Raw genomic sequence first — 25,104 nt, 5'->3', positions numbered from 1 at the left:
GGACCAGAGGAAGGAGCTAATAATACTATCCAATCTGCTAAAAAACGTCTTTGGAACCCACAGCGGGGAGTGGCGCAGGAAATATAGAACCACAGGGAGAAACTTCATTTTAAGGAGGGCTATTCTTCCCACTAGGGAAAGCGGAATCCTCCTCCACACCTGCACCAGGCGCTGAAGCCTAGGCAGGAGCGGGAGGAGATTCAGGTCATAATAGTCCTTCGGATGCCTAGTTACCCGGACCCCAAGGTAGGTAAATGCATCAACCCAACCCGGGAAGGTGCCATCTCCAACTAGTGCACCAGGCACTCCTGTTACAGACAACATCGAGGACTTTCCCCAATTCACCCGGAGTCCCGAATACTTGCCAAATTCATCCAAGATCCGTAAGACAGCCTGTAAGGAAGGACCAGGATCATTAAGGAAAAGAAGCATGTCATCAGCGTATAACGCCACACACTCCTTTATGGAGCCCACTCTGACCGCCTCAAAACCCTGCGAGGAGCGCAGTGCAATGGCAACCGGTTCGATGGTAAGCGCAAAAAGGAAGGGCGATAGGGGGCAACCCTGACGGGTCCCCCTACCCACCCTAAAATACACTGAGGTCAACAGACCCAAGCGAATGGCCGTACGAGGAGAAGAATATAGCAGTTTCACCCAAGTCCGGAAATTGGGGCCAAAACCCATGAGCGACAGGACCGTGTGCATATAGATCCAGTCCACAGAGTCGAAGGCCTTTTCTATATCAATAGAGACCACTACGCGTTGCGAGGAGGCAGCCACCGGGAGTTGGAGGTGCGTAAACAGACGCCGAATATTGGTATCCACCGATTTCCCCGGCATGAAACCCGTCTGGTCAGGGTCAACCAGGGTATGTATGACTTTCGCCAGACGATTCGCTAGGACCTTGGTTAGGACCTTCAGGTCCGCGTTCAGCAGGGCTATGGGCCTGTATGAGGAACAGTCCTCAGGGTCTTTTCCCGGTTTTGCCAGCAGCACCATGTATGCATCCATCATGGACGGCGGGAGAGCCCCCCCCTCCAGGCAGTGTTGAAACAGGGCACTCAGGCGCGGGGCCAACTGCTCCGAGAACTCCTTATAGAAGTCCGCAGGGAACCCATCCGGGCCCGGAGCCTTCTGCGGCGGGAAGGAGGCAATGGCCCCTTCCACTTCCAGGGGAGTGATCGGAGCGGTTTACAACCTCTTTAAAGGGGAATTAAACCCTCCTATCCTTTACAGCCAGGGAAGCTGCTTCTTTTTGATCTGCATCTGCCGTTATGCTGCACGTGTAATCAGTTATGACACCAGCCATTTGATGGTTTGACAGTTTGGTTGAGGAAACAGGCAAATGTGACAGTTACTAATCCCTGCATTCTAAGAATGTAACTTTTGAAATCATTAAATTGATGGGTTTAATTCTGTTTTATGATATACTTCTGCTGAGGGGCTCTGGGCTTTAGCAAAATGGCAGCCTCCAGCAACAGGAAACATGAGAAATGCAGGAGGCAATGTACAGCACATGCTAATTTTGGTAGCTTAATTATTAGTGTGGAATGTATGTTTCATGCTAAAGAACATTATTTATTTATTAAGTTGGTTTGGGTAAAGTTCCGCTTTAAGCACTTACAGCAAACAGTGTTTTTCCTTTTGTGATAAAGGTTTTACATACCCTCTTACTGCTACATCTGCAGGGCAGCTTGTTCTGTTGAAAAACAGACTGACTGGCTAGATCAGTAGGTGAAAATAAAAGAAAGGAAGCCCCAAAAAGAATCTAAGAATTGGTAAGCTACAGTATAATAAATGTTAGCTTTTGGCCTGGACCTGCTGATCGGTTCTGACAAATCACAGATCAGCACGTGTCTGTGTTTACAAAATACAGGCACAGGAAAGAACAATCTCTTTTCTCCTGGAGCCTGTTTCAGTTCCAGCGTGAGAAGAGATCAGTGCACACAATAGAAGGAGCACACAGCCAGCTAGATAGGCACATTTAACCCCCTGATCGCCCCAAGTTAAAGCGGAGTTCCACCCAAAAGTGGAACTTCCGCTTTAGGGAGTTCTGACCCCCCGACATGCCACATTTGGCATGTCATTTTTTTGGGGGGGGAGCGGGTACCTAGTTTTGACAGGTACCCGCTCCCACTTCCGCTCGGAGCGCCGCGGCGCCCTGAGCGGAAGTTCTCCTCGCCCCCTCCCTCCCTGCAATCTTCTGGGACACGTCAGAGGTCCCAGAAGATTGCCGGCCAATCACGGCGCGCAGCGCGACTCGCGCATGCGCAGTGGGTACCCGGCTGTGAAGCCGCAAACTGTAACAGCCGGGTGCCCACAGCAGTGATGCCGGCGCCGAGGGAGAGGATCGAGGCTTCCGGCGGCCGCATCGCTGGACCGTTGGACAGGTGAGTAAATGGCTGGAACTCCACTTTAACCCTTTCAATCCCCTGTCACAGTGTCATTAGTACAGTGTACAGGTTTTTTTGCTGATCACTGTATTAGTGTTACTGGTGACGCTAGATAGCATTAGCACCAATCCCAGATAGCATCAGTTTGACCGCCACATATTCCCCAATAAAGTTTAACCCCCTAATTGCCCCACAGTTAACTCTTTCACTGCCCTGTGACAGTATCATTGGTCCAATGTACAGACTTTTTTCTGATCACTGTATTAGTGTCATGGGTGATGCCAGATAGCGCTATCGTCAATCCCAGATAGTGTCAGATTGTCCGTCAAATGTTCATTATCACATTTGACCCTTTGATTGCCAGTAACACACTCGCGCACACACACACACACTATAAATCTCTATTACTAGTATAGTGTCTGAACGTCTCAATATCTTTGATCAGATTAGAACTATACTAGTGGCCCCAATAGTATAGTGTCCCCAAAAATGAAGCATTTCCAGGATTAGCCCCGATACCTGCCAGCACCTGCATTTAGCCCCTCTGCCCCCCCCCCCCCCCCCAACAAGTGCAGTGCTAGTGGATCACTGTCCCTTCTGATACACAGCACACAAAACCGCAGAGTTAGCAAGATCAGGCCTGATCTCTGCCAGCACTAGAAGTTATATTTTATTTGTAGTGGTTCAAACAGTCCCTGACAGCCAGGTGCTTTTTTACCTGTGAGTCAAACTAGCTACCTGTAAATTTAGTGGCCAAATGTCAAACAAAAGGTACTCTAGTGAAGAGGCCTACAGGATTCTGAGCATGTCAGCTGAGATGTAAAGGGGAGTCCTCACTGACAGAATCAGGCTAGAGAGCAGTGGAATCCTGACAGATCGCTCAGATGGTGGTGTAGCCTTCCCTGCTAAGGTCAGGTGTAATCGACCCTGTGCCTCGGTTGCGGAGGAGGTACAATCACATGATGATTCCAGTATGCAGCAGAGTGCCAGTACTAGTGCCACTCCACCTTTTGATGAACTGGTGAGCATCAGCAGCCCAGTACATCCTGGTCTTAGACACCCCAGCAGTGCAGTAACACTTGGTGATGTGGTAAATCCTATAAGTGCAGTTCAAACTGGTGCTGTGGTTAGTACAAGTAGCATCCCACAGCCACCAAGAACTCGAACACAGGCCCATCAAGCCCATAGTGTCTTTCCTGATGTGCTTGCAAATACTGACTGGGAGCCCACAGATTTTGCAGCACCCATACTTCCCCTATTCACTGGCCAACCTGGAATTCAGCTGGAAACAGCAGATGTAACTCATCTTGGGTTTTTGGAGCTTTTTTTCACAGAAGATCTGTATCGATCAATTGTGGACCAAAGCAATTTATATGCCGATCAATTTATCGCCGCCAACCCAAATTTGTTCCTTGCCAGATAATTCGAATGAAACGAATCATGGTTTCCAAATTTACTTTTTTTTCTAGACCTAATACTCCACATGGGCATTACTTAAATTAATGAGTTGCGGTCATATTGGTCCACAGACCCAATTCACTATATGCCCATGTTCTCTGCTGCCATGGCCAGGCATAGATGCATAGATACGAGAATATAATGCGATTTATGCATTTCAGCAACAATGAACTCTGTCGTCTTGGGGGGGACCCTGAATATGATTTGCTCCACAAAATTTGGCCCCTCCTAAATTAATTTAAGCATAAAATTTGCAGACTTGTATACGCCCCAACAAAATGTCTGCATAGATGAGTCCCTTTTTTTTTTCCTGGCAACCTTGCTTTTAAACAGTTTCTCCTCAGCAGGCATGCCAGATATGGGGTCAAGCGATGTTATTAACATTTTTCAAGAATACTATCAACAATTGTATAAAGTAATTAGTGTTCAAAACCCTGATGATACCCAATCTAGAAGAAATAAAATAGAACAATACTTAAAGGCAAAACTCCCAGTTATATCAGAAGAGAGTGCTACCAATTTAGATAGGGTTGTTTCTTAAGAAGAAATAGAACAGGCAATTAACAGTACTAAGTCTAGTAAAAGCCCAGGTCATGATGGGTATCAGTCCCTATACTTTAAAAAGTTTAGAGGGACTCTAATATCTAAGTTTCACACATACATGAACTCTATTGGGGGAGGTTTGAAGATACGCACATAAGCTTAAAGAGGCTATATATCACTTATTCTCAAAGAAGAAAAAAAAGAAATCCAACACTTCAGGCCAATTACTTTGATTTATGAAGATATTAAATTGTATGCAAAGATATTGGCTGAGAGGTTAAAGCCCTTTATGTAAAAATGGATAAAGAAAGACCAAGTGGGCCTTATCCCTGGGGGTAACAAGAGACAGCATATTGAGAACTATACTCCTAATGCACAGAGCTAGAAAATGAAGGAAACCAGTGCTTTTTCTATCAATTGATGCCGAAAAGGGGTTTGATAGATCGGACTGGGAATAAATGCTCTTTACACTGCGATATGTCGGCTTGGGCCAGCCTGTGTATAAGTAGATGGAGGCAAATATACTCCAGACCAATGGCTCAAGTACTGGTGAATGGAACCCTGTCACAACCCTTCATGCTTTTTAATAGAACACACCAGGGATGCCCACTATCCCCTTTACTCTTTGTGTTGTCTCTGGAACCCCTTCTAGTAACCATACGGGCAAATCAAAAAATTGAGAGTCTAGAAGTAGCTGGACAAGAACATAAGGTATCTGCTTTTGGGGACGACATTATGCTGTATGTACCCAATCCCACACAGACACTCCAATATTTTAGTTGAACTGAAAAGATACATGGACATTTCAAATTTAAAGTTAATGTAGAGAAATGTAGAGAAATCTGAAATAATAAACATTTCTGTTTCCCCAAGTGGAGCTTAGGGATCTCAGACCTCTGTACCCCTTTGAGTGGAAGCAGAAGGGTCTAAAATATTTGGAAATATTCCTATCTGCATCTGTTACAGACTTACACCAAAATAATTACTTACCCCTTCTTAAAAAAAAAAAATTAAACAAGGTCTGAAGAAATATCCTGTTGGCAGAATGAATGTGATTAAAATGGTGACCCTCCTGAACGCTCTGTATATTTTTGAAACTCTCTTGATACATATTCCAAGGACATATTTTAAAACCCTTAGATCATTAATGAGGAGATTTATATGGAAACATAAGAGGCCCTCGTGTTGCTTATAAGATACTGGATAGACCTAAATCAACTGGAGGTTTGTCTCTCCCAGATTTTGAGAAATACCATAAAGCAGCAGTAAGGGGAGAATACTAGATTGAGTGCATGGTAATCCCTATAAAAAATGGGTATAGTTGGAAGAAATTATAAGTGAATCACCTTTGGACCAGATAACCTGCCTGCAGAGGCAACATAGAGGTTTGGCTAAGGATTTGGCCTCCATTACAACGGAGACTTTAAAAATGTAGGACAACCTGTATAAAAGTATGTTATGGCAATATAATAGTCCTTTAATGCCTCCATCAGGCACAAACTACTTCCTGCTGGGGAAGGAGAATAAGATGTATTTAAAATTTCCTGAGACTAAAAAACGTTCTGAATGGGAATGTTCTTTGTTCAATATTAGAATTATGGGATAGGTATGGCTCTACGCCGTGGAATATTTGGAGATACAGACAACTCTAGCATTTTTTGGATTCTCTACCAAAACCTCTTCATTCCATTCATGAGCTCAGCCCATGGGAAAGACTTGTGGACGGGGGGAATTAAAAGGCATGGGATACCCAATATATACAGGATGTTGATATAGTCCCCCTATTTTGGGTTCCAATGTCTCTTGATGAGCTGGGAACATGATTTTAATTAGCCCTCTAAGAAGCGTTAAAATGTAAAGTCATAGATTATGTGTATTCTACCTCAATGGACATGAGGAGAAAATAAACAAATTATAAATTGTTAACTAAGTGGTACTATGTCCCATCAAAATTACATAGGTTTAATCCAGATGTATCGGCCCTGTGTTGGAAGGAGTGTGGGGTGAGGGAACACATGCTCATCGATTCAGCAATATTGGGAAAATGTTTTAAGCTTAATTAAGATGATTAGCAAATCTGAAGTTAGGCAAAAGCCCTGGCAATGTCTGTTCCATGCCACAGATGAACCAAGGAAAAAATATGGAGCTTCTATTATTCCATTTTTGTTAAATGCAGGGAAAATATTAATCCTGAAATATTGGAAATTAAAGAAAATACCAACAATTAAGGATTGGTTTAGAGAATTAGACATTACTAGATTAATGGAGGAATTAATACATTTGCAAAACAACTCTTAGTAAAAATTCCATGGAACTTGGAGATGTTGGCTAGACTTTAAACAATCCTCAGTTTATGTAGGTTGTAAGGGTAATAGGAATGTTCTTCAGGAGGCGAAGGAGGAGAGATAAAGGAAGCTTAATAATAAGGTATTTTGAGGGGGACAGCAAATTTACACTGTTATACAAGCTGTGCACTCACTACTTTACAATGTAGCAAAGTGTAATTTCTTCAGTGATGTCACATGAAAAGATACAATAAAATATTCACAAAAATGTAAGGGGTGTACTCACTTTTGTGAGATACTGTATATGTATATCTATCTATCTATCTATCTATCTATCTATCTATCTATCTATCTATCTATCTATCTATCTATCTATCTATCTATCTATCTATCTATATATATATATATATATACACACACATATATACATATATATATATACACTACACACATATATACAGTGCCTTGCGAACGTATTTGGCCCCCTTGAACTTTGCGACCTTTTGCCACATTTCAGGCTTCAAACATAAAGATATAAAACTGTAATTTTTTGTGAAGAATCAACAACAAGTGGGACACAATCATGAAGTGGAACGAAATTTATTGGATATTTCAAACTTTTTTAACCAATAAAAAACTGAAAAATTGGGCGTGCAAAATTATTCAGCCCCCTTAAGTTAATACTTTGTAGCGCCACCTTTTGCTGCGATTATAGCTGTAAGTTGCTTGGGGTATGTCTCTATCAGTTTTGCACATCGAGAGACTGAAATTTTTGCCCATTCCTCCTTGTAAAACAGCTCGAGCTCAGTGGGGTTGGATGGAGAGCGTTTGTGAACAGCAGTTTTCAGTTCTTTCCACAGATTCTTGATTGGATTCAGGTCTGGACTTTGACTCGGCCATTCTAACACCTGGATATGTTTATTTGTGAACCATTCCATTGTAGATTTTGCTTTATGTTTTGGATCATTGTCTTGTTGGAAGACAAATCTCCGTCCCAGTCTCAGGTCTTTTGCAGACTCCATCAGGTTTTCTTCCAGAATGGTCCTGTATTCGGCTCCATCCATCTTCCCATCAATTTTAACCATCTTCCCTGTCCCTGCTGAAGAAAAGCAGGCTCAAACCATGATGCTGCCACCACCATGTTTGACAGTGGGGATGGTGTGTTCAGGGTGATGAGCTGTGTTGCTTTTACACCAAACATAACGTTTTGCATTGTTGCCAAAAAGTTCGATTTTGGTTTCATCTGACCAGAGCACCTTCTTCCACATGTTTGGTGTGTCTCCCAGGTGGCCTGTGGCAAACTTTAAACAACACTTTTTATGGATATCTTTAACCACCTCCCACCCGGGCCATTGTAAATATACGGCCGGGTGGGAGCTTCCTCCTTCTGATCGGACGTTCCGGAACGTCCTTCAGAAGGAGAGAGATTGCGCCGCTGCGGGCACGCGCAGCGTCGCGATCTCGATGTGCCTGTGTCCCTAGGACACAGAGCAACAAGCCTCGGCAGGAGGGCCCTGTGATTGGCCCTCCTGATCACATGACGGCTGTGTCCAATCACAGCCGTCATGTAATGACAATACAGCCGTTGTAACGGCTTTGATCTCTTCTCCTCCTGACAGATCCTGTCAGTGAGGAGAAGAGCAGAGGATCAATACTGCAGCCGGGGTGATCAGTGAGTAGTTCTAATTACTCACTGATCACAGGGGGGGTCTGTGCTGGTAATCAGATGATTGATTACCAGTGCAGCCCTGGGGGGAGGGAGTGCCACTAGAGCCACCAGGGATGCCCACCCATGACCACCAGGGATGCCCACCATGGCCACCAGGGATGGCAAACAGGGCTCAGAGAGCCTGCCAGTGGTGCCCCCCTATTCGTGCTGCCCACCAATGCCATCTATCAGTGCTGCCCACCAGTGCCTGTTATTGCCATCTATCAGTGCCGCCCACCAGTGCCCATTATTGCCCACCAGTGCTGCCTATCAGTGCCCATCAGTGCCCCCCATCAGTGCCGCCCATCAGTGCCACCTATAAGTGCCCATCAGTGCCGCCTATCAGTGCCCATCAGTGCCGCCAATCAGTGGCCATCAGTGCTGCCTATCAGTGCCCATCAGCACTGCCTATCAGTGCCCACCAAATGCTGCATATCAGTGCTATCTATCAGTGCCCATCAGTGCTGCATATCAGTGCTACCTATCAGTGCCCATCAGTGCTGCATATCAGTGCCACCCCATCAGTGCCACCCCATCAGTGCCACTCCATCAGTGTCTCCTCATCAGTGCCTGTCAGTGCAGCGTCATCAGTGCTCATCAGTGCAGGAAAAAACATCTATTTACAAAATTTTATAACCTAAACAAAAAAACTTTTTTTTTTTTCAAACTTTTCGGTCTTTTTTTATTTGTGCACCAAAAAAGAAAAAACCCAGCGGTGATCAAATACCACCAAAAGAAAGCTCTATTTGTGGGGAAAAAATGACACAAATTTGGCTTAGGTACAGTGTTGCATGACCGCGCAATTGTCATTCAAAATGCAACAGCGCTAAAAGCTGAAAATTGGTCTGGGAAGGAAGGGGGTTTAAGTGCCCAGTATTGAGGTGGTTAAGAAATGGCTTTCTTCTTGCCACTCTTCCATAAAGGCCAGATATGTGCAGTATAAGACTGATTGTTGTCCTATTGAGTCTCCCACCTCAGCTGTAGATCTCTGCAGTTCATCAAGAGTGATCATGGGCCTCTTGGCTGCATCTCTGATCAGTCTTCTCCTTGTATGAGCTGAAAGTTTAGAGGGACGGCCAGGTCTTCGTAGATTTGCAGTGGTCTGATACTCCTTCCATTTCAATATTATCGCTTGCACAGTGCTCCTTGGGATGTTTAAAGCTTGGGAAATCTTTTTGTATCCAAATCCGTCTTTAAACTTCTCCACAACAGTATCTCGGACCTGCCTGGTGTGTTCCTTGTTCTTAATGATGCTCTCTGCGCTTTAAACTGACCTCTGAGACTATCACAGTGCAGGTGCATTTATACAGAGACTTGATTACACACAGTTGGATTCTATTTTTCCTCATTAGTCATGTAGGTCAACATTGGATCATTCAGAGATCCTCACTGAACTTCTGGAGAGAGTTTGCTGCACTGAAAGTAAAGGGGCTGAATAATTTTGCACGCCCAATTTTTCAGTTTTTTATTTGTTAACAAAGTTTGAAATATCCAATAAATTTCGTTCCACTTCATGATTGTGTCCCACTTGTTGTTGATTCTTCACAAAAAATTACAGTTTTATATCTTTATGTTTGAAGCCTGAAATGTGGCAAAAGGTCGCAAAGTTCAAGGGGGCCGAATACTTTCGCAAGGCACTGTATATATATATATATATATATATATATATATATATATATATATATATATATATATATATATATATAAATATATATACACACACACACACCTACATACATACATACATACAGTACATATAGGCAGTTCTGTGCCCCCCCATGATGTGAATAGAGGTTATACCCAACAATTCTTAATCAGGCAGGTTAAGGGGCTCCAGGGGGTTTGCTTAATGCAGAGGAAACCGGCTTTTCAGTTTCCTCATTGTTTTCGAAAGTCTGTTTTAAGACCTAGAGCCTGGAGATTTCAACGTGATCCGGGTGGGATGAACTCTCTAAACCTGGGTCCAGGTATTCAGAACCACCAATAATTGGTCAGGTGTGCTGGGCTTTTAGTAGTGACCTGACCATGGTTCTGGGCTCCACCCCGGTAGACAGGGGGCTGTTGCCCAGGAGTCAGGAGTGCTCCACCTAGTTAAAGAGGTGGGAGCAAAAGCAGCAAAGGGGCTGATAGCTGTGTGCACCAGGTGGGTGAGTGAACTATAGGAGACAGACAAGGACCTGAAGTGTAAATGGTATAAATACACCTAAAAGTGTACAAAGCCGCGCTCATCTAAAGTGCACAATGTGATTGATAAAATTTAAAAAACATTAACAATTATAAATATATAGTGCATCAGCAGTTGTAAAAATCCCATATAAAGTGCATATACAAATATAAAGTGCATCAGCAATAGGTGGGTGAATCATGAATAAAGTCCCATACACCAACAAGTTTTAGTGCAGTCTCTAAAGGATGATTCTTCCACATGTAATCAAATCTCTTTATTCCCTTCACCACATGGACACCCAATGTGTGGAAATGCTTACCAGAAGGCACCGACCCCTTGATTATAGGGGGTCAATGCAAGCAGAGTAATAATCAGAATCCAGAGTGAATCTGAGCCCTCCTGAATCCTGAAGGATCCACCTTACAATCGCCAGTGTATAGAAATACTCCGCACTCCTTTGCCAACACCACGCTCCTCAGCGGTATAAGATAAAGGAATAGCCAAAATGGTAAAGTACGTTCAAGCAATTTAATAGAAGTAAGGTAGATACACTTACATTTAAAAGGATAAAAACGGGCATTCAGTCAAACAAAGTCCGGGGATGATACGAACAAGTGGACCTGAAGTGTAAGGCCAGAACGGCCATGCTGCAAGTGCACACCAGAAGGGCTGAATGTAATTTGTTTTGATGTAAAAGGAATGCTGATTACCCATGTTTTGTGTTTGCTGAGCATTCTTTTAACCACTTACCGCATACTAACGTACCCATACGTTGGGTAACTTTGCGGGGTTATACCGGGATGATAGCTAGAGGCATCATCCCAGTACCGTGGTTTGAAGCCAACGGTCGGCTTTCCGTCGGTAACGACCGATGCGGCTCGGTAGCCGCTCGATCGTTACCCGAGTGAGCGGGAGGGGACGTCCCCCCCCCTCCCGCCGCCCTCCCGCCGGAAACGGCATCGATCGGGTCTCCGATGAAGTAACCCGGAGGCGGCGTCCATGACGTCACTTCCGGGTTACTGTGCTGAAAAAGGCGTCAGATTTGAAAAACGGCTGTATGCAAAAACGCAGTTTTCGGCGTTTTGCATACATGGAAGTGTAGTGGAGGGGTCTAGGGTCTTTTAGACCCTCGATCCCTCCATAAAGTGTACCTGTCACTACATATTGGTGTCACAAGGGATGTTTACATTGCTTGTGACAGCAATAAAAGTGATCAGATTTTTATTTTTTTTTTAAAAACTGTAATAAAGTTAAAAAAATAAATAAAATAAATGGGAAAAAAAAATGTAGCCGCCCCCGTCACCGTTAGCTCGCGCACAAAAAAAAACGTATACGCAAGTCGAGCCGCGAATGAAATCGCTGTTCAAACCACACATGTGAGGTATCGCCGCGATCGCCAGAGCGTGGGCAATAATTAAAAAAAAAGAGCTACACTCTAACTCTAAACTGGTAACCGTTAAATAAATTTAAAGAGTCGCCGATTCAGATCTCTATTGACCGTAGTTTGTCGCCATCCCACGGGGGGGGGCGCAATTTTAAACCGTAACATGTTGGGTATCTATTTACTCGGCGTGACATCATCTTTCACAATATACAAAAAAAATGGGCTAACTTTACTGTTTAGTATTTTTTAAATGCAGTGAAATGCGATTTTTCAATTTTTTTCCCAAAAAATGGCGTTTTAAAGACCGCTGCGCAAATACCGCGTGACAAAAAATTTTGCAATGACCGACATTTTATTCTCCAGAGTCTTTGCTAAAAAAATATATATAATGTTTGGGGGTCCTAAGTAGTTTTCTAGGAAAAAATACTGGTTTAACTTGTAAACTAAAAGTGTCCGAAATAGGGCTGGGGCTTAAGTGATTAAATAAAGATGGACAAGAAAGAAGTGGCGGTGTCCATAAAAGCTCTACACTTGATGCTAGCTCCCACAATATATATATTTAGCAAAGGGTTAATAAAGTAACTCCTAAATGAATGCTCTAAGTAGAACAATTCCAAAAAGCTGTTAACCAGAATTTGACACTTGACTAAAACTGCCCATCAAAATTTAGATCCATGTTTGGCCAACTTTTCAAAAAAGTCACTTAACCACTTGCCGACGGCCGCACGACTATTTACGTTGGCAGTCAGCCCCTCACAGGCAAAGCGACGTAGGGCTACGTCGCTAGCCTATAAGGGTTTTGGGAGCGAGCGCGCGCCGCCGGATGCGCGCTCCCGCTCGGTCATGGACCCCCCCCCCCGCGCGTGTGCCCGGCGGACCCGATGTCCGCCGGGCACTCGCGATCGTCCGTGACAGCAGGAGAAAGGCAGGCGGCTAGTGTAAACAAAGCCGCCTGTCATTCTTCCCTGTGTAAGAATGGTGATCAAACGGTTCTACTATGTAGGACCATTGATCACTGTTCTTACACATCAAGCCACAGCCAATCACAGTTAGAAACACGCCCCTAGGGACACACTTAACCCCTCCCTCTCAAAAAAGTTAACCCCTTCACTGCCAGTGTCATTTTTACAGTAACAGTGCATATGTATAGCACTGATTACTGTAGTAATGTCACTAGTGTAACCCCAAAAGTGTCAAAAATGTCAGTCAAGGGTCCGATCTGTCCGCCACAATGTCGCAGTCCCGCAAAAAAAAAATCGCATATCGCCGCCATTACGCGTTAAAAAAAAAACAACAAAAATGACAAAAATCTTTCCCTTTGTTAGTAAACGCAATAACTTTTGCGCAAACCAATCAAAATACGCTTTTTGCGATTTTTTTTACCAAACATATGGTAAAAAAAAAAATTGGCCTAAAATGTTAAAAAATTTTGATTTTTACATTTTTTTGGGGGAATTTCATTTTATAAAAAATGTGAAAAATATTGTTATTTTTGCAAAATTGACACTCTTTTTTTGTTTATAGCGCATGATCAAAAAATCGCACAGGTGATCAAATACCACCAAGGGAGTCCCCTTTAACTGGTTCTCCCTCAAACAGCGGAGAGACTACCTGCCACCCAAGCAACAGTCTATTCACTATGGCTCCAATAAACGGTCTACAGGGTTATCTTTTTGTGGCCTATTGCTTGTAACAGGAGAGGAGGGGCTGGGGTCATGGGATACTCCAAAATGGTAAGCAATTGCCTGTAAGAGGACAATCTTCTTAAGAAACTGTGAATATTGGACAGTCTAAGGCTTCACAGGTGGGGATCATAAAGCAAATCACTCTGGAATGTCGTTACTCTGCACCATTGCACAGCTATTGGTACCCAGTACAATCTCAGGACTGCACAGTACAAGAAGGCACTCTTCTCTAAGCTTACAGTCCAGGACACTACTGAGGACGGGGAATGGCCAGTATCTGAGACTGTATGAGAGCAATCTTAGTCCAAGCAACTTGCACTTGTATCCCAAAAGCACACAGTCAACAAGAATCAATTCAAGGTCATTACTCACAGATTCCAAGGACAGCTGCAACTTCCAGGCTCCTCCAGGTATGATCCAGTGAGTGAGACAGTTCTTCTCTAGACCATATCCCTTTGGTTAAGTCCTGCAGGCAGTTCCAGATCACTTCCAGGGTCCAGCTCTGCCACCTCTGATACCTTACAGAACAGCAACATACTGTAGTCCATAGGCTATTGCCCCAGAGGCTTGAACTCTCCTTGCTGGGGAAAAACAATCTCTCCAGGACTCCAGATGATTTATCAGCTTCCTCAGTCACCATCTGGGAATGCCTCCCCAGGGATTGGCTAGGCCCTGACCAATATTCAGGCTGATTATTTGAATTCTCCCTCCCTAAGCTTTAAACACTTCTTCTAGAGACTGGGGGGGGGGGGGGGGGGAGCAATCAAACTTCCAACCTGAACATACCAGACCAAACAATCACTGCTTCCTTGATTACAGAAGGAGCCAAAAAATAAAGTTACTGTACCTAGCATCTTATGCTAGGAGGGTGCTACACTGTCATAATATGCTACCTATGCAAAAAGTAAATTTCTAAAAATGTATTCGCTATTATTTGTGCACAATGTTTAACCACTTAAGCCCCAGCCCTATTTCGGACACTTTTTGTTTACAAGTTTAAATCAGTATTTTTTCCTAGAAAACTACTTAGAACCCCAAACATTATATATATTTTTTTAGCAAAGACTCTGGAGAATAAAATGTCGGTCATTGTAATATTTTTTATCACGCGGTATTTGCGCAGCGGTCTTTAAAGCGCCATTTTTTTGGAAAATTTTTGAAAAATCACATTTCACTAATTTTAAAAAATACTAAACAGTAAAGTTAGCCCATTTTTTTTGTATATTGTGAAAGAACATGTCACGCCGAGTAAATAGATACCCAACATGTTACGGTTTAAAATTGCGCCCCCCCGTGGGATCGCGACAAACTACGGTCAAAAGAGATCTCAATCTGCGACGCTTTAAATTTATTTAACGGTTACCAGTTTTGAGTTAGAGTGTAGCTCTTTTTTTTAAATTATTGCTCACGCTCTGGCGATCGCGGCGATACCTCACATGTGTGGTTTGAACAGCGATTTCATTTGCGGCTCGACTTCCGTATACGTTTTTTTTTGTGCGCGAGCTAACGGTGACGGGGGCGGCTAAATTTTTTTTTTTTTTTTTTCCCATTTATTTTATTTATTTTTTTAACTTTATTAAAGTTTTAAAAAAAAAAAAAAATCTGATCACTTTTATTGCTGTCATAAGCAATGTAAACATCCCTTGTGACACCAATATGTAGTGACAGGTACACTTTATGGAGGGATCGAGGGTCTAAAAGACCCTAGACCCCTCCACTACACTTCCCTGTATGCAAAACGCCGAAAACGGCATTTTTGCATACAGCCGTTTTTCAAATTTGCCGCCTTTTGCAGCACAGTAACCCGGAAGTGACGTCATGGACGCCGCCTCCGGGTTACGTCATCGGAGACCCGATCTATGCCGTTTCCGGCATTCATCGGGACTCCATCCAGCCGGCGGATGTGCCGGCTGGGTGCTCGGGGCTCCCGGTGGAACGGGAGCCCCGGGCAAAGCCACGGAAGGCGGCGGGAGGGGGGGGGACGTCCCCTCCCGCCCCCCCGGGTACCGATTGAGCGGCTCCCGAGCCGCATCAGTCGGTACCGACGGAAAGCCAACCGTCGGCTCTAAACCACGGTACCGGGATGGTGCCTCTAGCTAGAGGCATCATCCCGGTACACTACCGCAAAGTTTACCGACGTAGACCTACGTTAGTATGCGGTAAGTGGTTAATAACGGTCTTTGAGATATATATATACTGTATATATAAAAAGAATGTATTCTCTGCCAAATCCTGCCCAATCAAATGTGGTATACTGAAATGTGAATCATAACAGCAGCTCAACAAGAGCAGCTGCAGAACAGGTAGGTACAGCGATCTTTGCTTTACAGGGCTAGATAGATTAGGCTTAGAATGTGGCAGAGAGTAGGTTTAGAGATAGTTTGTTTCTGTCTGGTATTTCATTTTAAGTGTTTCTGCATCCATTTAACAGTATTGCTTTATTTCTAGCTATATTTAGAAAAACCTTATAAATGCAGCTTGCCCATGTGAATGACATCTAAGTGGTAGATTCAGTAATAAAAATGAGGGCTCGTCCCTCTCTGTCTTTGGGGTGGGGGGGCCCCCCCCCCGAGCGGACCCGATATGCTTGGTATCCCTCAATGTCAAGCGGCTGAATACCCCTGAGAAGCGTTCTGTTGTTCTCTCTGATCTTCACTGTCTCCGAGCCCAGGTTGGCTTTTTACAGGAAACTCATTTCAAGTCGGACAAGCTTCCTAAACTGGGGGATCGTCGATTTCCCACGGTCTACCACGGCTGTTCCTCTGACTCCAAGACTAAGGGGGTATGTATACTGATTAATAGTCGCGCCCCTTGGACGTTCTCGGACTCGTGGAGTGACGGCACGGGTTGTGCTCTCTTTGTTAAGGGGCGTTTGGGGACCCTGCCAGTCAAGCTGGTAATACTAATCAGGTGTCTTTCCTAGAGTCCCTACTCTCACGGCTGGAGGAGTTTGCGAAGGGCCAGATCATCCTGGGAGGGGATTTTAACCTGACATTGGACCCAGTGGTAGACACATCTAGGGGTTCCTCTCACCTTTCCTACACTGCCCTGAAGCGCTTCAAGACGCTGTTCCAGGCGTTCCGGCTGGTCGATCCCTGGCGCATTCTCCATCCGGAGGTGAGGGATTACACCTTCTACTCCCCCCCCTCATGCCTCCTATTCTCGAATTGACTTTTTCTTGCTGCCTCAGGCCTTGCTGCCTCGCGTCCTTTCTGCATCCATCGGATCTATTACGTTCTCTGACCATGCCCCAGTCCTTCTGGATCTGGATTTGAGTTTAACGGACCGCCCGCAGGGGCAATGGCGGCTAAACGATAGCCTTCTCCAGGACACTGCCATAGTAGAGGAACTGGGCTCTGAGCTTCGAAGTTTCTTTGCCACTAACGCTACAGCCGAGAGTCCTCCCCTAATGGTATGGGAGGCTCATAAGAGCTACATGCGTGGAGTTCTCATTAAGATAGGTTTGCACCGCAAAAAAGAACGTGCTCAGCAGCTGAGTGACCTCCTCTCTAAAATCGGCAAACTGGAGCTGGTTCACAAGCGCTCTCTGGCACAGGCTGCCCTGCAGGAGATAAATGTTCTCAGAGACCAGCTTAGGTCCTTGGTCCTCTTTCGGGCGAAGGCAGCGCTAGCCAAGTGTCGACGAACCTTTTACGAACACGGTGACAAGTGCGGAAAGTTGTTGGCGCGCGCACTTCGTGCGCAGAGGGCTCGCACCTTCGTCCCGGAGATTTCAACCTCCGGGGTCGCAAGGTACACTCTACGGCGGACATCGCGGAAGCCTTCCGCCAATATTACTCTACTCTCTACAACCTTTCGCCGGACTCGCCGGCCCCTTCCGGGGCGGAGAGGATCGATGTGATCCGTTCATACATCTGCGCTTCTGGCCTCCCCTCCCTTCCTGTGGAGGAGGTAGAGAAGTTGGATGAACCTTTACGATCTGATGAACTCTTGATGGCTCTGAAGGCGACGCAGCCTGGGAAGGCTCCGGGCCCGGATGGCAACTCCATCCGATACTACAAATGCTTTCTGGACCTCCTTTCCCCTCATTTCCTCGCTGCGTACAACGCTACGGGTGAGGGAGTGGTGTTCCCGACTGACTCGCTCAGAGCGCACATCGCGGTTCTCGCGAAGGAGGAAAAGGATCCCCTGGTCTGTACCAGCTACAGGCCTATCTCGCTCTTAAACGTCGATTTAAAGCTCGTTACTAAGGTCTTGGCCTCTAGGTTGGCCCCGCTGTTACCGCAGTTGATCCATGACGACCAGGTGGGCTTTGTCGCTTCTCGGGAAGCCCGTGATAATACCACTAAAGCGCTTGACCTGGTTCACCTTGCCAGTACCCGCCGCCTCCCGACCTTGCTTTTATCCACGGACGCAGAGAAGGCATTTGATCGGGTGAATTGGGAATTCCTTTTTGCTACGATGGAGCACGTGGGGGCGGGGGAGCGACTTATGTCTTGGGTGCGGGCCATATACTCAGCCCCTTCGGCGAGAGTGCGGGTCAATGTTTTTCTGTCTGACCCCCTGGAGATCTCCAATGGGACTCTACAGGGCTGCCCCCTCTCCCCGCTGATCTTTGTTCTGACCCTGGAGCCTTTCCTGCGCATGGTGCGGGCCAATGCTGATGTTGCTGGGGTATCGGTCTCCCTGACGCTATCCCCTAAAGTGGCGGCATATGCGGATGACCTCCTCTTTTTTCTCACTAAACCTCTTACCTCTCTGCCCAATCTACTGCGGGAGTTCCGCATTTATGAATCCCTTTCGTTCTATAAGATAAATCAAACAAAATCAGAGGCTCTGGCGGTGGCGATTTCGCCTGCTCTCTCCGCTCTCCTTCAGGCGGACTTCCCCTTTAAATGGGGGTCTTCTCATATTCGGTATCTGAGGATTTCTCTGCCGCACTCCCTAGACAGGGCTTTTGAATGTAACTTCCCTCCTTTACTGGCACAGATTAAGAAGGATCTTGATGACTGGCACGGGGGCAGGTTTTCCTGGTTCGGGCGTTGCAATATCATAAAAATGAATGTGATGCCCCGCCTACTATATGTGTTCCAGGCTTTGCCGGTGGCCGTCCCGTCTTCCTTCCTTCGGAAGGTGAACCGACTGTTCCGGGAGTTTCTGTGGCGTAGGGGTCCCCCGAGGCTGGCCTTGCGCATCCTGCGCATGCCTAAATTGAGCGGCGGCATGGCTCTACCAGATGTTGTGGCCTATTATGAGGTGTGCCACCTGTCCCGTATCCTCGACTGGTACCACCATGGCCCCCTGAAGCAGTGGGTGCGGTTGCACTCGGTAGGGACCCCCCCTGAGTCCTCTTTGTGGACTCCTTCTCCCGTTCCTAGGGAACTGTCCGACCACCCGACCATTGGCCCTACTTTGTGGGTCGGTAGGCGGTTGTGCCACGGGGGCCAACTGGTACTTTGCCATCCCCACTTCTCCCAGTGGTTGACAGCCCTGAATTACCACCGGGGATAGGCCATCCGGGATTTCGGTCCCTGAGAGAAGCCGGATTCGGCCAGGCCCGTCACTTTGTGCGGGCCGGGGCATGGGTCCCTAGGTCTCTTCTTCAATCAGACGCCACCTTCTCTATGTTGACCTTTTGGCAGCAGGTCCAACTTTCTAATTTTTTGCAGTCTCTGTCTGCGGCACCTCTGTTTACCAGACGTCTCACCTATTTTGAAGAACTTTGCTCTGCCCTGTCTCCTTTACGACACACTATTTCCCTGCTGTACAGGGCTCTGGTCACTCCCGAGGCACCATTTCGACCCCCCTACATAGCACGTTGGGAGCGGGATCTCGGCCTGACCTTCACCGATCAACATGTCGAACGCATACTGTTTTTCGCGTATAAAACTTCGCTCTGCTCTCGTTACCAGGAAGTGGGGTACAAATGCCTGACTCGGTGGCATTACACCCCGGTAAGGCTGAGTCTGATGTTCCCGACCTGTGCTGACACTTGCTGGCGATGTGGGAAGGAGGTGGGGACATACCTCCATATTTTCTGGTCATGTGAGTGGCTGCAGCCTTTTTGGGCTTCGGTACGCACCATCGCCCAAAAATTCACGGACCACTCTTTGACGCTGGATCCTGCTCTTTTCCTTCTCCACCATCACGAGTTTCCGAGGGCGTCCTATCGGAAATCCATCCTGCCGTTGTTGCTCACGGCAGCGAAAAGTTGCATCCCCCCTTCTGGAAGCAGACTCACCCGACTGTAGCCATGTGGCTCCGTAAAGTTACATGCATCAATGAAATGGAAGACCTGATGGCAACGGAGCGGGGAACCAGAGAGAAAGTTTCGAAGCGCTGGTACTACTGGCACGAAGTAGAGTCAGTCAGGAGGGAGCAAAGGACTGAAGGCAGTTGTAGGGTCTGCAGCGACAGTAGGTCCACAACGTCAATTGGCAGGTCTGTACGGGAAAACCTCAGACCAAACAGGAATAAACATAACCGCCAATCACGTTTAACTTCCGTAAAACTAATAGGGGTATATGCTAATGCCAGGAGCCTAGCTAATAAAATGGATGAATTGGAAATGTTAGTACATGAGGATGACATAGACCTTGTGGGAATAGCAGAGACTTGGTTCGACCCCTCACATGACTGGCTGGCCAATATCCAAGGGTATTCGGTGTACCGGAAGGACAGGGTAGGAAAAAGAGGGGGAGGGGTATGTCTCTATGTCAAGAACAACATAAAGGTGATAGAGAGGAGTGACATTATTGATGGGATGAGCATGGATTTAGAATCGGTGTGGGTAGAACTCCATAGGGAAGGAAAAAAGGGAAAAGTAATTGTGGGGGTTTGCTATAGGCCACCTAACCAAGGGGAGGAGGTAGAGCTGGAATTTTTAGCACTAATGGGTAAAGTGGCAAAATTGGGATCAGTCATCATATTAGGGGACTTCAATTATCCCGACATTGACTGGGATGAGGGGACTGCACACTCACAGAAGGCCCGTCTATTCACGGAAACCTTACTGGATAATTACATGTCACAGTTGGTGGATTCCCCTACCAGAGAAAACGCAGTCCTGGATCTATTGATCACTAATGACCCAGACATAATCCCGGAGGTAGGAGTCCAGGACTACCTGGGCTCTAGCGATCACAGGATGATCACATTTAGTATAAATAACAATATAACAAGGCAAGTGGGGAACATAAGAACCCTAAACTTCAGAAGGGCAAACTTTCCAAAATTGTACTCATTGATGGAAAGGGTAAACTGGGACCAAACCTTGGGATCACTGATCACAGAGGAAAAATTGAAATGCTTTAGGAACATATTAAGCAAAGGCATCTTGCAGTGCATTCCTATGGGAAATAAATTTAGAAGAGACAAAGCCAAATCTGGCTGGTTAAACCGTAGCGTTAAAAAACTTATCAGGGGAAAAAAATTGGCCTTCAAGAAATATAAATCAGAGGGCACAGTATCGGCTTTCGAGCAATACAAGGAGGCAAATAAGAAAAGTAAACACGAAATCAAGATGGCTAAAATCAACTTTGAGAGACAAATAGCGGAGGATAGTAAAAAAACCCCAAAGACATTCTTTAAATATATCAACAGCAAAAAAACTAGGGCAGAGCATATTGCACACATAATCAACAATGATGGGAGGATGGTTACAGAGGACACTGAAAAAGCAACCGTGCTGAATGCTTTTTTCTCATCAGTCTTTACACAGGAAAAGGAGGGGTACACTGACCATGACTGTAGGGCTAGTAGTAATACACAGGACTTGCCACTATGGCTAACAGAGGGTGAAATCAGGGAAAGGCTGGATAAACTTAACACAAACAAATCACCAGGCCCGGATGGCGTACATCCGAGAGTACTCAAGGAACTCAGTAAGGTTATATCTAGACCACTGTTTCTGATCTTTGCTGACAGTATTAGGACAGGAGATGTACCAGGGGATTGGAGGAAGGCTAACGTGATTCCGATATTCAAAAAGGGCCAGAGGCATATCCCGGGAAATTATAGGCCTGTCAGTTTGACATCAATAGTATGTAAACTTCTGGAGGGGATGATAAGGGACTATATCGTAGAGTATGCTAAAGACAACAACATCATCAGCAGTAATCAGCACGGGTTTACAAATGGGCGTTCTTGTCAAACCAATCTCTTAACATTCTACGAGGAGGTGAGCTGTGAGCTAGATAGGGGCAGACCAGTAGATGTGGTGTACTTGGATTTCGCTAAGGCGTTTGATACAGTTCCCCACAAGAGCTTAATTTATAAAATAAGGTCTGCAGGTATCGACAGCAGGGTTTGCTCTTGGATACGGAACTGGCTAAAAGGGCGTGTCCAAAGGGTGGTAATAAACATACTCAGACTGGTCTGAGGTAGTAAGTGGGGTGCCCCAGGGCTCAGTCCTGGGACCAACCTTGTTCAATTTATTCATAAACAGCATTGAGGACGGGATCAGTAGTTCGTTATCAGTTTTTGCAGATGACACAAAATTGGCCAGGGCAATAACTGCACAGCATGAAGCAGATATCCTACAGAATGACCTGGACAAAATAACGGAGTGGGCAACGACATGGCAAATGAGGTTTAATGTGGAGAAGTGTAAGGATTTGCACTTAGGGACTAAAAACATAAAAACACAATACACGTTAGGAGGGGAACCCTTGAGGGAATCAAAAATGGAGAAGGATCTGGGAATCTTGGTTGATGATAAATTAGGCAACAGCATGCAATATCAAGCGGCAGCTGCCAAAGCCAGCAGAATATTAGCATGCATAAAGAAAGGGATGTATTCCAGAGATAAGACTATAATCCTTCCACTTTATAAAACTCTGGTCCGACCGCATCTGGAGTATTCTGTCCAGTTCTGGTCGCCAGTCCTCAGGAGGGATGTGTTGGAGCTGCGATTAGAGGAGAAGCGTTTTAACCTCAGACAACGAGGGGGGTTCTTTACTGTTAGGGCTACAAGATTGTGGAATTCTCTACCACAAGAGGTGGTTTCTGTGGGTAGTATGGTGGCTTTCAAAAGACTCTTAGACTTACATCTCAAGGATCAGGACATTAAGGGCTATGTGAGATGATTACAGCCACACACACCCATACAGGTTGAACTGGATGGACTATTGTCTTTATTCAACCTCACCTACTATGTAACTATGAATTTACATTTACTGCGGAATACCGTGACTTACTGCTTTGATGATATGGGTGGCGCTGGGCCGCGCGGTCCCCCCCCCCCCTTTTTTCTTTTTTTCCTTCTTCGCTGTGTCCTCTATTTTTGGTTTGTTCTTCAAGGCATAATTCCCTAGCTGTCTGTTTGATCCACGTTTTGCTCCCAGTCGGACATACTGATACCAGTTCCCCCTGTGACTGAGGAACGATTTGGTGGCCGTCGAGGCACGGCCCCCCGCGCATCTGTTGCCGGCCATATGTTAGATGCCGGTGGTGACGGGGGATTGCCCCAACATGGTCATTAGGCTCCTTGGTATACACTTGGTACCATATCTCTTTCTGTGCTATGTTCTCAGGGGTCGATGTAATTATACTAGGTTGTTGTGTTGTATCCATCCTCACGTTCCAATACGTTGTTATCCTGTTATTTCATGCTAGATATGTGGACTGAGAGCTGTGTACTCTGTTTTATATTGATACTGCTCACTGTATTTTTCATGTGACTTGTTATATGCCTTTTTTGTTTCAATAAACAAATTTACAAAAAAAAAAAAAAAAAGAGGACTCAGGAGCAAATGCAGTCAGTCATCTTTTCTTGTCTACTTGATGTGTGTTGCAAAATGTGGGTGTGCTAGAGTATTTTATTATGCTCCATTGGACAGCCCATCTTTGACAACTACACTGAATACATCCATATTTCTATCTGACAAGATATCATAGTCCAACAACCAACAGAATATTTAGCAGAATGGCATTGTGATTTGTTAGATATCAACGTGATATATTCCTGATGTACTGTATGTCTCACCTAAAAAGTCTGAGTCTTAGCAACCTTTTGGTCCTTAAATAAGCTGTAAACCCTTAAAATATTCCCCGGGAAGTGACTAGCCTCAGGTGATACACAGAGATGAAATAAATCCTGCTACATAAGTTGTATCTGTTTATCTGCAGCCATTTCTCCTCTAGAGCTTTCTACAACACACAGATCAAAGGATCTTGTCAGCTCCAGGAGACAAGGGGTGGGGATCTCACATCCCACACACTACAGAACTGGAGCACAGAGCTCCAGTGAAGCCTAATATAGGCTTTTGGATTGTCCAAAGGGCGCTACTATGCATAGTAATGGCACCATATTGCTGATACTGCACATACCCATGTGTTATTGAAACAGATATTTTACTTATCTTTGCAAGTAGCGTTCTAAATCCATTGTTTCAAAACTATTTAATTCTCACTACTTATAATATTGAAATGCATACAGAATGATTTTGGATAGGTAATGTCTATATAAAGCTGAAACTAAGGGGGAACTTCAATTGGACTCTCAATAACAAAATTAAATTATTTTTGCTTGTTTCATCCAGTTCACTGTTAAATTATAGCGTGAAATTTTTGTTCGTAGAGCAAGTAACTTTTCTCGTGGTAGTCGCTCCCATGTTCTCTTTCATTGTCTAGGCAAGTATGATATCGCCCTAGGCCCACCCACCCTATCTGCAGTCTCCTGAGATATCACATCACACATTTCAGGAGGCAGCAGGGCAGCTTCCTTCCTATTGCAGTTGGCAAATTCGCACATGCCCTGTTTGAGCCAGCTGTGAGTCATCAGCACCCAAATGCAAGATGGCAGTGTGGAAAAACAGAAGACTTTGAATCAGATGCAAAGAAGATAGTGTTGGACTCCATGGGCTGGTTAGTACGAAGCCTTCAATCTTTTGACTGGGTTTTGCTGGAGGCCTGCAAGCTGTGTGTGGCTACACAGATGTAAAGGGTCATTATAAGCCAAAACATGACCATCGCTCAGGGCTCACATTTTGAGACAAAGTTGTGGGGAGGGGCAGAGTGGTGTGGCAGCAGTAAACACTCAGAGTCCAGTTGAAGAAACAGAACTGTTTTGAAGTTAAAGTTCAACAAAATACAACTACCCTATCTGGTGCACTCACAGAATGTTGCAGCGAAAAGTAAATTTCTTGGATGCACCGACAGTGTCTGTCTCGAGGGACAGAATGTAGCCTGGCCAGTTTGTACCGAAATCGGAAGGCTTCCAGGAAATATGGCATGTACCTGCTCTTTCTTAAATAGACACTGCTTGACCCAGGATGGCTGCCAGAGTCACATTGGGCACCAGCTCCAATCAGATAGCTCCCCCCCAGTCACCCAGGACACCATAGAGCATATATCCTCAAACTACGGCCCTCCAGCTGTTGAGGAACTACACATCACATGAGGCATTGTAAAACTCCGACATTCACAGACATGACTAGGCATGATGGGAATTGTAGTTCCTGAACAACTGGAGGGCCATAGTTTGAAGGCCCCTGCCATAGAGGAACCATGATCCTCTTG

This window comes from Pelophylax lessonae, assembly GCF_965119305.1.
Source record: "Pelophylax lessonae genome assembly, chromosome: 4".
NCBI classification, from domain to species: Eukaryota; Metazoa; Chordata; class Amphibia; order Anura; family Ranidae; genus Pelophylax; species Pelophylax lessonae.
This window is presented reverse-complemented; position numbering follows the sequence as displayed.